Below are 13,631 nucleotides of genomic sequence, written 5' to 3' on the forward strand. Positions count from 1 at the left end.
AACCCCTGTGCATCGCCAGGTGTGACCCAAAAAGCAAAAAAAAAAAAAATTGAGCTGCATTATCTCATCGGAGCCACAAAACATCTCCACAATGTAGGAACTCTTATTGGTTCTATTTTATAGGTTAAAAAAAAAAAAGAGGCTAAAGGAGATGAGGACACTTGCCCCGGGCCACTCATCAGGGGGGAAGGCAGGATTTCAAACCTGACACTCCATTCCAGAGCTCTCTGCTCCTGGGCAAGGGCATGCGGAGTGAATCTTCTAGAAGATTAGAAAGTCATATCCTGTGGCAATTTGTGTCTTTAAAACACCTGGGTTCCTAGGGAGGCCCCTTCATCCAGAGGGAGGTGAAGAATGTAACACTGAAAAATGTAAAGAGCTAGTAAAATTGTGTTTATTGCTTGCGAGGAAACACACTTTGAGCATTAGCTAGTTTTGGTTTTGGTTTTTGGTTTGGGGGCCATACCTGGTGGTGCTCTGGGCTTATTCCTTCCTGGCTCTGGGCTCAGGGACCACAGAGGACCATGGGCAGCATCAGGGATTGAATCAGCTTTGGCTATGTGCAAGGCAAGCACCTGAAGGCCTGTACTGTCCAACCCTTCTTTTATAATTTGATGGTGGATAAATGTGATGGCAGATAGAGCAGAACCTGCACAGGTAGTCTCTGACCTTTTTAGTGGGCTGGGTTCCAAGTAGCCAAGCCAAGACCCCCAAATGTGGGATCTGCATCGCCACACTTTTCTTCTTGGATTAGCCAGGATAGACGAGGTTGCGCTGCAATGACAAAAGAACAAAGCTCCGTGACTGACCACAATACTGATTGGTCCCTTACTTTTGCTGTCTGCTCTTCATAGCCTTCTTGCTCCAGGCTGTCAGCAGAGGGGGCTGTGGCGTGATGGAGCCTCCTCACCTGCAAGGTTTCAGGCTTCTATGGAGGAAAAAAGGAACTCAGCAGAGCACTTAGTGTGCTTCTTACATATTCTTGCGTACATGCAGCACCTGCCATGTTTGCTCACATTTCTTTCTTTTTCTTTTTTCATGTAGGAGTACTGTTATCTATTCAGTCACTGAGTAAGCTGATTGAATTGGGCACGAACTCCACATTACTTTTTTTTATTCAGAATGTTAATTTTATTTTTATTATTTATTTATGTATTTTTATTGAATCGCTGTGAGATACAGTTACAAAGCTTTCCTGTTTGAGTTTCAGTCACACAATAATCAAACACCCAACCCTCCACCAGTGCATATCTTCCACCACAAATGTCCACAGTGTCTCCCACCATTGCGCCCCTCCCCCTGCCTATGGCAGACAATCTCCGCAATATTCTCTTTTGTATTGCTTATTATGAATTTTGCTCACATTTCTTTTGTTTGTTTGTTTTTGGGTCACACCTGGAGATGCACAGGGGTTACTCCTGGCTCTACACTCAGGAATTATCCCTGTCAGTGCTCAGGGGATCACATGGGATGCTGGGAATTGAACCCGGGTTGGCCATGTGCAAAGCAAACGCCCTCCCCACTGTGCTATTGCTCCAGCCCCTGCTCACATTTCTAATGGCAAATCACACAAATCCAGTTAACTTTCAATGGGGAATTTGCCTCTAAGTTGAACTGTTGGTAACTAGCTATAATATTTCCACATCAAATCAAACACTTAAGCTAAGAACATAGACAGTAATTCACTTAATAAAACATGCTTTTTACAAGAAGGTACTCAACAAATCCACCATGAGGTTTACTGTGGCTGTTATGGGGCTATGGATCCATCTCTCTCACGTCAGAGCTTTTGAGAACAGGGAGCGGTCTTATTTATCTTGAGTTATTTTGTGCCTAGTTCAGTGCTAGAAGCATGTGTATTTGTCTCACGAGGTTGCCATAAAAGCAGAATACTCATGATGGGTCAACTTAATGAACAGGAATGACTTTGCTTAGCGCTATGGGCTGTCTGCATTGTAGCACTATCATCCCATTGCTCATTGATTTGCTCAAGTGGGCACCAGTAATGTCTCCATTGTGAGACTTGTTGTTACTGTTTTTGGCATATCGAATACGCCATGGGTAGCTTGCCAGGCTCTGCCGCGTGGGCGGGATACTTTCGGTAGCTTGCTGGGCTCTCTGAGAGGGATGGAGGAATTGAATCCAGGTTGGCTGCGTGCAAGGCAAATGCCCTACCTGCTGTGTTATCGCTCCCTGTGCTCCCAGCTAGAGCTGAGAATAGCAAGGTGGCCGGCTTCTGCTGAGAGCTGTCTTCCTGGCTTGATGATGGTTGGCTTGTTGCTAGGTCCTCACATGGAGCTGGGGAGGGAGAAAAAGGAGAGCAGGAGAAAGTAGAGTAGGAGAGATAGGAAGAGAACACTCTCTGACTTCTTTCTTTCCTTTCTCTTTTCTTTCTTCCTTTCTTCCTCCTCTCCTCTCTTCTTTACTTTCTTCTTTCTTTCTTTCTTTCTTTCTTTCTTTTTCTTTCTTTCTTTCTTTCTTTCTTTCTTTTTCTTTCTTTCTTTCTTTCTTTCTTTCTTTCTTTCTTTCTTTCTTTCTTTCTTTCTTTCTTTCTTTCTCTTTCTTTCTTTCTTTCTTTCTTTCTTTCTTTCTTTCTTTCTTTCTTTCTTTCTTTCTTTCTTTCTTTCTTTCTTTCTTTCTTTCTTTCTTCCTTCCTTCCTTCCTTCCTTTCTTTCTCTCTCTCTCTTTCTTTTTTAATTTCTTTTTCCTTCTTTCTCTCTTTTCTTTCCTTCTCTCTTTATTGTGCTCTTTTGCTCTTTCATTCTTTTCTTCTCTTTTTGGTTTGAAGGCCATACCCAGCAGTGCTCAAGGACTACTCCTGGTTCTGTGATAAGGAGTTGCTCCCTGCAATACTCATGGAACCATGCAGTGCTGGGAATAAAGTCCAGGCATCCTGCATTCAAAACATGTAAAGCATGAGCTATCTCGCTGGTCCCAGTGTCTTCTCTTAAAAGAGTACTCAGGTCAGTGCCCTACCTTATGACCTCATTTAGCCTGCCTTACTTCCATACTCCAAATACATACACAGGGATTTTCAGAGGACACATTCAGTCCATAACAGCCCTGCAGACAAAAACTTTTGGAATGAATTAAAGGTTGAATTCTAGTTAACCAATAATCTTCCTCTAGTGTCCTGTCTCTAGGTCCAGTTGCTTTTTGTTTTTAATCTTCCTTTCCTCCTGAGACTCTTTCAAACTTATTTTTCAGTTGTGAGATCCATTCACGCTTCAAAATGCAATTAGTTCTTTCAGTACCCTGCAGAAATCCTTTCTCCCGTCTGCACCCCTGCCAAGCCTTCCAGCACTTCTATTGTTGCCCAGAATGTTGCTTCCCTGTCTCTTTTCTGTAATGCTTGGCCCCTCCCTGGATATATATATCTGTACATATATATGTATACATATATTTATGGGTCACACCTAGTTGTCATTTGGGGGGACTTGTTTTGGGGCCACACCCAGTCCCGCTCAGATCTTACTCCTGGCTCTCTGCTCAGGGGTCATGCCTGGTGATGCTTCAGAAACCCAATATGGTGTGGGGATTTGAACCAGGGTAGACCCCATGCCAGGTAAGCACTTTACCCACTGTATTATTCCTTTGGTCCAAGCCACCATTTTTTGACACATACACATAATTACCACACCATATTTGATGGATTTCAGACAGTAGACAACAAATCATAGAGAGTAATATATATGTATATATATACATATATATGTACATACACACATACTTCTCAGAGAGCCCAGCAAGCTACTGAGAGTATTCCGCCCACATGGGCAGATCCTGGCAAGCTACCCTGGCATATTGGATATGCCAAAAAACAGTAACAATAGGTCTCATTCCCCTGACCCTGACAGAGCCTCCAATTGTTGGGAAAGACGAGTAAGGAGAGGCTGCTAAAATCTCAGGGCTGAGTGTAATAGAGACGTTACTGGTGCCCACTCGAGTAAATCGATGAACAAAGGGATGACAGTGATACTCACACTCAGGCCATCTCCTACACTGAAAACACCTCCTGAGCAAGGACTGATCACAGACACTGACTCCCAGAGACGCTCAAAGAGCACTGGAAAAATAAGCAACAGAGCCAAGGGCCTTTCTTGTGGCTGAGCCCCCTCCTGAACAGGAGTTTTCCAGTTGGTATTTCATAAGTTGGTATTTCATAAGCAACTTAACCCCAAGACAGCCGTGGTGGAGCACGGCACCACCCATGATGCATGTTCAGACATACAAAGGATATGATAGACAGTCTTGCCAGCTCGTCTTAATGGGTTCACTCTCAGTTAAGATGCCCCAGGGCACCTGCAGCCTGGATGCTGGCCCTGCAGAATGCGGTAACGGCCCAGGGTGGCAGGGAACACATCATCGCCAATGTCTGCCCAGCGGGGGGCTGAAGGATGATGGGAGTTTACTAACAGAATGACGTCATTAGCGGTAGGGTTGAATGAGCCAAAGACCAGGTTGTCAAGCAGTATTCTATGAGAGTTCAGGGCTTAGAAAAAGAAAGGAGCTTGGTGCAGCGGGAACGATAGTACCGTTGCTAGGATGCTTGCTCTGCGCGCTGAGGGCCTGGGCTCCATCCCTGACCTGCGTGTGGTCTCCAGGGCACCACCAGGAGTGATCTCTGAGCACAGAGCTAGGAGGAAGCCCTGAGCACTGTCAGCTGTGACCCTAAAACCTAAAAAAAAAAAAAAAGCCTGGCGTGGTTGAAGCCTTGTCCTAGAAGATACAGTTAGACCACCAGCGCTTTTGCAAGATTCAGTTAAAAATTGCTCTTTTGCAAGATTCCCAGCTGTATATCTCTGTCTCTGCGCAGGGGGCCGTGGGGATGGAGCACTCTCACTTTCTGTCTCCAGAAAAGCAAATGGGGCCCAGATTTGCAGTATATTGAGCGGCCCTGGCCGGCGTTTCCTTCTGTAACCCTGGTGCTGGAGCAACCCCGTGTATGACTATGGGGCTGGCGGCGGTGGGGGGTCGGGGGTGGGGGGTCCTTTGTCCGGAGGGCTCCGGGCCCATCTTTTCCTTTCACGCAGAAGCAGCTCAGCGAGTGGGGCCGGGAAGGCGGCGGTGGAACCAAGCGCCCTGCACCCCGCGCGGGCAGGCGGCGGGCGGCCGTGCCGGGGACTCGAGCAGCCTCTGCAAACGCTCGGCCGCGCTGGCCTCCAGCACGGGCCCGGGGCCCAGGCGGCCGCCGCCGCGTGGAGGTGAACCCGCTGGCCTCTGCAGTCTATTTAGCAGGCTCTGGGATGTGCAAGTACATTATCTGCAAGGCTGCTAAAGAGCGCTTGGGGAGGATTTGTGGGTCTGTGGGAAGGACAAAGAAAAATGTTTTCTAATAAATTATTCACCGTCTCACAATCCCTTTTGGGCAGATTGTGGCTCCGCTTGCCCCGCGCCGGCTCGGGCGCGTCTTCCCTTCCTGCATCCAGACGCGCGGCATCCTCACCTCCAGAGAGCAGCAGAGATCTCGGGCAGGCGGCGGCGGCTAATGGCGGCAATTAATAACTTGTCATAATCGCCAGGATGAAAGGGAAGGCGCCCCCGCGGCGGGCGGGTCGGGGAAGCAAATGAGGTGCAGGTGCGGCCCCGGCGGCCCCCTGCCCGCCCCCGTGCGCAGCCGCGGACCCCGCGCGCGCGCGCGCGCGCACCGCCCGCGCCGCAGCTGCGGAGTGTCCCCCGCGCGCGCCCTCCGCGAGCAGCGTCCAGACTCCTGCAAATACCTAATTGCGCTAGAACTCGCTGAACCCCGCCGGGCCCAAGCGGCCTGGGTGTTCGCGATCTTGTCTGGTCTCTTCGCCTCTTCCAGGACCCACTCCCACTTCCGGGACTCCAGGTCCCCTCCACCTACCTATAACCTACCCATGACCATCTAGGCGCCCGCCCATCTACCCATAACCTTGGCCCCACCTCTGAGCCCGTGAGAACCCCGCAACCTCTACAAGTGAATGTGAAAAATCACCAGCCAGCGGGGGAGAGAGGCCGCAGGGTATCTGGGTGCCACACAGCGACCATTTGAGTCCCCGACCCTTTCCGGAGGGGCACCCCCCGCCCCGAGTTGCCTTTTCTCTTGTTTCCATCCCGATTCTGCGGGTCAGTTCTGCTTGAAATGAACCAAGTTTACAAATCTCTTCTGGTTTGTACACTCCTATTATGCAGACGAGGTGATGCATTTGTAACTGTCAGCCAAGTCAGGGTGATACAGCACTCTCATCTGACCCTATTCATTTAAATGGGTGCGTCTTGATGACATTGATTCATGCTATAAGTTATATCCATGCATTATAATCTTTATGTGTCACCCTACTGGTTATTTCTACTACAAAGTGGGGGGTGGGAGCTGGGGTCTGGAGATACAGCCAAGGATGCTGAGCAGGATTTGAAAGAGCTTTGAGAGCTATGAAGTCCACATAAACTCCAAAGCTTGCCTAGATAAGTTTATTATGTGTCCCTACCTGGAGAGAAGGAAATTTCCATGCAGAACAGGCCTGGCTACCCGTGTCTTTGGCGGGGGGAATATTCTGCTGACTAACTTCTTAATATTTGGAGGATGTGTACTTCAAATGCATATCACACCTAAACTAAAGGGGTAAGTAAACATGATTATGCATGCATGTAAGGCTTTATCAAGGTGGGGTTAATAATGTTTTAAAGCCGAACTATTTCTCATGAAAATAGCTGCTCTTAATAGCCTCTGTCTCTTTATTGTGCTTCTTACTGAAACATAAATCACTAATATGTTTTCAGCAGCAAAGCACTCTCTTTTCCCATTGTATTCACAGATTTAGTGGCATTTCAAATAGATAAACACAAGCAACATCTATCAACACTACAAAAAGGGCGCCTTAATCAAAGCTCCAGGTCCCGGGCCTCAGCATCTCCATTTACCTTGAGATAAATCCATTGGTGTGACCACCACTGCTTCGGGTGACAAATCACCCCCGCCGGCCGAGCAGCGCCCAGGATTATTGGCCTTCCTTTAAGTGGTCTTACCCTTCAATGAAAAGGATGGGTCTTGTCAAGCAGGACCAGATTAAAGTTAGACAAAAAGAAATGATCTGTTATTAGAAAACTCCGATTGAGAATCACAAAACAGGAAAGAAATATGAATAAAAATTTCCAGGGGGGAAGACCATCAGATCCCAACAGAAATTAACTCCCGTGATGGGCGGGAAGAAATAGATGACCTGCAGCTGGAGCTAATGAGGATTTCAGATTAAGGGGGTGTGGGGCTCTGCTGGGGTGTTAGCAGCTGCGGAGCAGGATGGGGGGGGTTGGGCGACGGGGGTTGGGGGGGGGAGTATTCAAGTGCAAAGTTCAGGAAGAGCCCAGGCTCTGGCTTCCCAGGGCAGGGCCATGGAAATGACATGCTCTTGGAAACCAGCACATGCTCAGGCTCGTCTGGGTGTTTCACGGCATGGTCACCCCACAGGAACTCCAGAGGGCAAGTTGACTCCTCCATGTTTGAGTCCAGGGGGAAACTGAAGGCCCACCGTGGCTTGCCCAAAGTTAAGGTGTTGATTGTAGAGTTGAGGATGCTGATCTTTCTGCTTCCCATTCTTAGGATGCCATGAGAACCTTGAAAAGTGGCCTTGAGCTACCTCTGGGTTTAAGCATCTCCATCATCTTCCCAGGTAACCAGAAAGAGAGAAGAGAATGGAACTTGATAGTTAGTGAGCCATTGGAGTCTAGTATTTGGAGGGAGGGGCACTTACAACAGTGCTCAGGGGGGCCCCAGCGGGCACTCCGGTTGATACATGGCCACTGGGGTGGATGTTTTCTTGCTCAGTCTGCCCGTGCAATGCTGCTTAGGCCTGGAGATGCTGGGAGACCTCCAGGGCTAGACCTTTTGGTGTTCATGGGGTCTGTGGTGTGATGATGAGCACGGGTCCGACACGGCTAAAGCATGCCACAACCCCTGAGCATTGACCTGTCTCCCAGGAATTTAGTGTAGTTTTGCTTTCAAGTCTAATGTTTCTACAAGTACTGGTACCCTTAGGTGCTTATGAAGCACCCAGAATCCTCTGCATGATCTCGTCATCACCATAATCCCCCATTTCGCCAATTCAAATACTGAGATTTAGAGAATGCAAACAAATAATAAAACTCAAGAGTTTATGTTTAAACTCAGCAGTTGCCTTGAAGGTTCTACCATAACAACAGGGCTGGCAAAAAACAAAAACAAAAACAAAAAACCACAAAAAGCTCTCATGTTTCTTTTAGGAGAATTTGTGCAAACCAAATTCGATAAGCTGAATGTCCTTGGTAACCTATATACTGAAGGAATGGAAACTCTCATGCCAAGAGAAAACACGAGTTTTCACCTCCAAGATCCCTATTATAAATACCAAAATGCCTTTTTGTTTCCTCCCAGACCTCCTATTCTTTGAGAGAATATTCAAAAATCAGGCTTGCACAAAAGAAGAATCCAGCCTGCAATCCATAGTCTACCAACCAGATCAGGCCTCATGCTTAGGGTTTAATAGGGAGACTGAGAAAAAAAAAAACTCAAAAAACCTTGACTCTTAGGAAGGCTGGAATACCACAAGCTGTAATTGGGAAACTTATTAAGCAGACTGAACACTTGAAGATTTTAGGAACAAATTCAAATGAAAGAGATCTGGAGGCATAACCCTGAAGGAAGGAAATGAATGATAAAGAAGAGGGAAAATGGAAAATATCACTGTTGCATGTAGATCTCTCTTCATGCTGTTTAAAAAGCATAATGAAAATGTTTATTTTTTTTTTTAAAAAAAGCCCAGTGGGGTTGGAAAGATAGTACAGGGGTTAAGGTGCTTGCCTGTAATGTAACCATTCCTATCTGATCCCTGGCATCACATATGGTCCCCTGAGCATTGCTAGGAGTTATCCCTGAGCACAGAGATAGGAGTATGCCCTGAATACTGCTGGGTGTGGCCCAAACAGAAAAACAATGAAAAAGATCAGACTAGCAAAACTTGGATGGCTGATTCCCTGCTTGTGTTTTAATAGAGGCTAGAGGAAGTCAAATGCCTGAGTGTTTACAGAGATAACAGTGCAGTTTCTAGAGCGTTTTTTGGAAGTCTGTGATCTAGGGTTCAAATCCCATCTTGTCATTTCTAGATTCTCATTCCCTTCCTTTCTCATTTTAGTAGTCTTCTCCATCTCAATCATGAGTAACTTGCAAAAAAAAAAAAACCTCTTCATGCCTCAGTTTCCTCTTTGCTTAAGTAAGGAAATCATTCCTGCCTCCCAGGTTGGTTCTGAGGATTCAAATAGGTGATGGATGCCATGAGCTCAGCAGAGTTCCTGAGGAAGATGAAACTCTGGGAACTGTCTCTGCTCCCACCCCCACCCCACCTAGCCCTGAAATAGCTCTGCAGTCTCCATGTGCGTCACCACAAGAAATGCCCAGAGATCTGGGTGGACCATGGTCTTACCCACATTCTGCCCAGTGTCCACTGAATGCAGGAAATGTAGTTTGGCCTCTGCATGGTGAACCTGCATAAAGCTGTTGGGAATTGCCAAATATCTCATTGTTTTATCTTGTGCCTCATGTTGGATGAGTATAAACAGAGTTAATCAAGGAAGAAGCAAGGCCCTTCGATCACAACGAGCAAGAAATGATAGACACACAGCTAAGGATATAAAGGAAGGAATCACAATCCTTTAAGTTGGAACATCTGATTTTTTCCCTGCATCCAAAGAGTAAATAGTTCCTTTGGATCTAGTGATACAATAAAATATCTCAGTCATCAGCCAAGTCTGTTACATTTCTCTAGGGCGAAACTTGGGAAAAGTGGTTTAAAGACTGGACTGGTCATCATTTGGTGTAAGTAAATGTGGCTTATTGTGATAGCATTATGGAGACTGGTGTATCAAGAGCTTGCTTCCTCTATTTACAGAGGACTTATTTATTCTTTATTTATAACTACATCCAGCTGTGTCCAGGGTGTACTCTTGGCTCTGTGCTCAGAGACCACTCCTGGTGGTGCTTTGGGCACCTTATACAGTGGCAGGAACTGAATGAGGTAAGCCACATGCAAATACAAACTCTTTAACCCTTGTATTACCCCACCAACCTCAAAGGAATGTTTTGTATTCATATTCTATCCCTAGAAATTTGTAGCAGATAATATCAAGGGAAGAAATGTGTGCCAATTACTAGCGCCTGCATTCATCAATACAACTGCAAATGTATGTTCTCTGTGTTTAACTGTATAATCCAATCCAGTTTAAAAGGAAAACTATAATAAAACATCTACAGTAAACATTTCTAATATCTAACATGGCTCAAGCACGTATAATGCTTCATTTTAATTTAAAGGCTCTGGAAAGCGCAAGGCAATGATGATAGATAATTACAAGCACAGAGACTGATATATTTGCATTTGTGTTTGTGTCTAAATACCTACTGCCTTCTTGATAAACTTCAATTAATATGCTTCCAAGTAATTCAAGCCCTGAGTGTAATTTCTGATTAAACACATACACCAGAAACACCACGAACTCATTAATTTCTCATAGATTGGATTTTAGTGTTTGTATGCAGTTAAATGTGAAAAGCCAGGCATCCAATAATCATTTTGTATTTAATATGAGCAGCTATATTTTTTTGATTCCTTCCAAACCAACTCCCTAGGACATAAACAAGCTGGTGGCTGAATGCTGTGGCTCCAGAATTTGCACATTGAATGGGAAACAATTTCAAAGCCTCTGCCGGCCATTGGAAAGGCTGTTCCATTTTGCTTTTTCCACGGAGCAAAATCTTTCTGAGAACAATGCTTATTATTGATAGGTTTAAAGCACCTCGGGTGTTGCCCATTGTGTGTATTGCTGTCATTCTGTCTTCTGAGCAGTGGGGAAGCAATGATGGATAACATGGAGAATAATGCATGATTCTTGATTGAATGCAAAGCTATAATTCAGTCTTGGGGTTCTGCTGACGTCACAGTGCGTGAGAACACAGCTCAAAGAGGTTTGAACTAGAAACTCGGCAGTCCTCACACTCAGGTGTGGAAGCAGTAGGCTCTCCAGTCCCACACACCCCAGTCCCCATTGAGTGGTTTGCAAATGAGAAAAGCATGTGTTTGGCAGGGGTGGGGGAGGTTGGGGTGGGGGAGTGCGTTTTATCTCCTAGATTCAGGTCTACTGTACAATCCCTTGCAAGTGACTGCTACTGACTCTGACCCATGCCCTGCCCCTACTCACTTTTCTTTATGACAGGCAACTAAAAGCTCATATTGGAGACTAGAACTTTCTACTCTTGATCCTAGAACTTTCTACTCTTGATTCCTTATGATGTCCTCTAAACCAGAGTTTCCAAAATTTCTTTGGCAAGACGGGTTGTTGGCTGGCGCTTTCTTAAATACAGAGCTTCCCAGGAGTCCTCCCTCCACCAGCCTCTCCCCAAACCTAGAGATTCAGATTCAGTGGGTTTAGGATGCAGCTTGAGAACATGTATATTTAACCAATACTTGAGGTTGGTTCATTGGGAGAGTTCGAAAAAAAACCCTATATATGCCGATTGGTGCCTTGTTAGAATGTCTTCTGCCAAAATAACAATTAGAAATGGTCATTCTGGACAAGAACTGAGTGTTGAAAGTAGCTAAAGGGATATACATAATGACTTTTCAGTGTCTGTATTGCAAACCATAATGTCTGAAACAAGATATATATATATCTTGTTTATATATATTAGATTATATATATATATATCTTGAGAGAGAGAGAGAGAGGAGGTGCCTGCCCTAGGGTCAGGCAGTGGGTAGGGGCGAGGTGGAAGGGAAACAGGGGTCACTGGTGGTGGAAAATTTACACTGGTGAAGAGATGACTGTTGGAACATTATATGACTGAAACCCAATCATGAGCAACTTTGTAATTGTATATCTCACTGTGATTCGGTTAAAAAAAATGTCTTCTGCACCTACAAACTTCTTGACCAATATGACAGTCATGACTGTACTCACTTATGGTCCACTCCTCCAGGTAAATAAGAATATTCTTGCATAGAATTTCATACACAACATACAGTATGTTCCAATGAATGAAAATCCTCTCCCCTTCTCCTTTGAGTGAGCTTGTCTGTCAGGAACTTGCCCCTTCCCTCCTCCCCCAACCTTGAGAAAAGATGATCCAGATTATATTGATTATTCTGTGTATTTATCATTCTGTGATGTATTCTGGAAATATTTCTATATCCTTTAGAAGTGTCTAATTCCTTTCAGAGTACATGGTATTCCTTTTTATGGGTCTGTTACAATTTATTGAAACAGACTCTTATCAGTGGAAGACAAATAGTTTACCTGTCCGTTATTTTTCTTTTTGTGAATTACCTGTGGGGTATGTTTTTCAAAAGCAAAATTTCTGGGTCAAAGAATCCATTTAAAATTTTGATCAATAACAATTGCATTAATTCATGTTTCTACCAATAACCTTTGAAAGAGACTTTTCCACATTCTCCACAAAGTAATGTTTAATCCAAATTGTTGTCTTTTGTCAACCTCATACCTAAGTTTTATTTGGAATTCTTTTATTATAATGAGGTCCATTATTTTTCTATCTATTTAAAAGTTATTTTCTCCGCCCTTTCTTTTTTTTTTTTTAAATATTTGGACTTTTGTTTTGTTATTTTATTTATTTATTTATTTATTTATTTTTGCTTTTTGGGTCACACCCAGCGATGCTCAGGGGTTACTCCTGGCTTTGCACTCAGGAATTACTCCTGGCGGTGCTTGGGGGACCATATGGGATGCCGGGGATCGAACCCGGGTCAGCCGCGTGCAAGGCAAATGCCCTACCCGCTGTGCTATCGCTCCGGCCCCACTCCGCCTTTTCTTTAAACCTCTACCTTTGTCATTTGCCTATCTTTATGACTTTTTTGATAGTATTGTTGAAATATTTTATATCTTAAGAAAACTAGAGCTTTGATTGCAATATGTAATTCAAGAATGTTATTTCCTTGCTTTCTTGTCATTTACTGTTTTCTACAAAGAATATGTGCAAGTTTTTATGAGTTTATCAAAGTTTCCTTTTATTGCTTCTGAAATTTATATCATACTTAGAAGAATCTTTCCCATTGCAAGATTATATAAAAATAAATTTCCTGCCTGTCTCTTGTACAATTCTGGTGAATCATTAAATAAATCATCCTTGATCCATTTGGAATTACATTAAATACTGTAAAATATTCAATGGATCAAAATAAGTTTTAAAAAAAACTCATATGCCCCAACAACATTTATTAAATTATATGGAACCCATGTTTAATTTTGAGTGATGGTATAATAGGGAAAGTGGTATAAACTGGAAAAATGCTAACCACTATTTGTATCCCTACTTAGATAAATCTTGGAAGGAAGGAGGAGAGAGGCCAGGGCCAGTGGGGGAACAAGAAAGTCAGGCAGATTTGCGTGTACGTGGACACACACACACATACACACACACACACACACACACACACACACACACACACTTTGTCCAGGAAAATATGTGAACTAGGAAGTTGGAATGAATTGTCCTTCACTGGCTCTGCTAAGGCTGGTTTTGTCTCCATTGTGGACAATAGGATGCTATATTTGGAGATGATTCTGCTTGTGTGAAGGTAAGAAAAAGGAAAATGCTATTTGATAGGTTTGGAATAGCATAATACTTT

The 13,631-nt window shown here is 44.4% G+C and overlaps 1 long non-coding RNA gene across 1 annotated transcript; it reads right to left on the reverse strand.

Annotated features, from left to right (window-relative positions):
* Positions 1-202: 202 nt before the first annotated feature.
* On the reverse strand, positions 203-5,585 carry LOC129404922 (uncharacterized). The gene is made up of 3 exons (XR_008630258.1): positions 5,349-5,585; positions 2,176-2,298; positions 203-774 (listed from the first exon to the last, which is right to left on the reverse strand). It is a non-coding gene; the product is annotated as an uncharacterized LOC129404922 (long non-coding RNA).
* Between the last annotated feature and the right edge of the window lie 8,046 nt (positions 5,586-13,631).

This window comes from Sorex araneus, chromosome 5 (assembly GCF_027595985.1).
Source record: "Sorex araneus isolate mSorAra2 chromosome 5, mSorAra2.pri, whole genome shotgun sequence".
NCBI classification, from domain to species: Eukaryota; Metazoa; Chordata; class Mammalia; order Eulipotyphla; family Soricidae; genus Sorex; species Sorex araneus.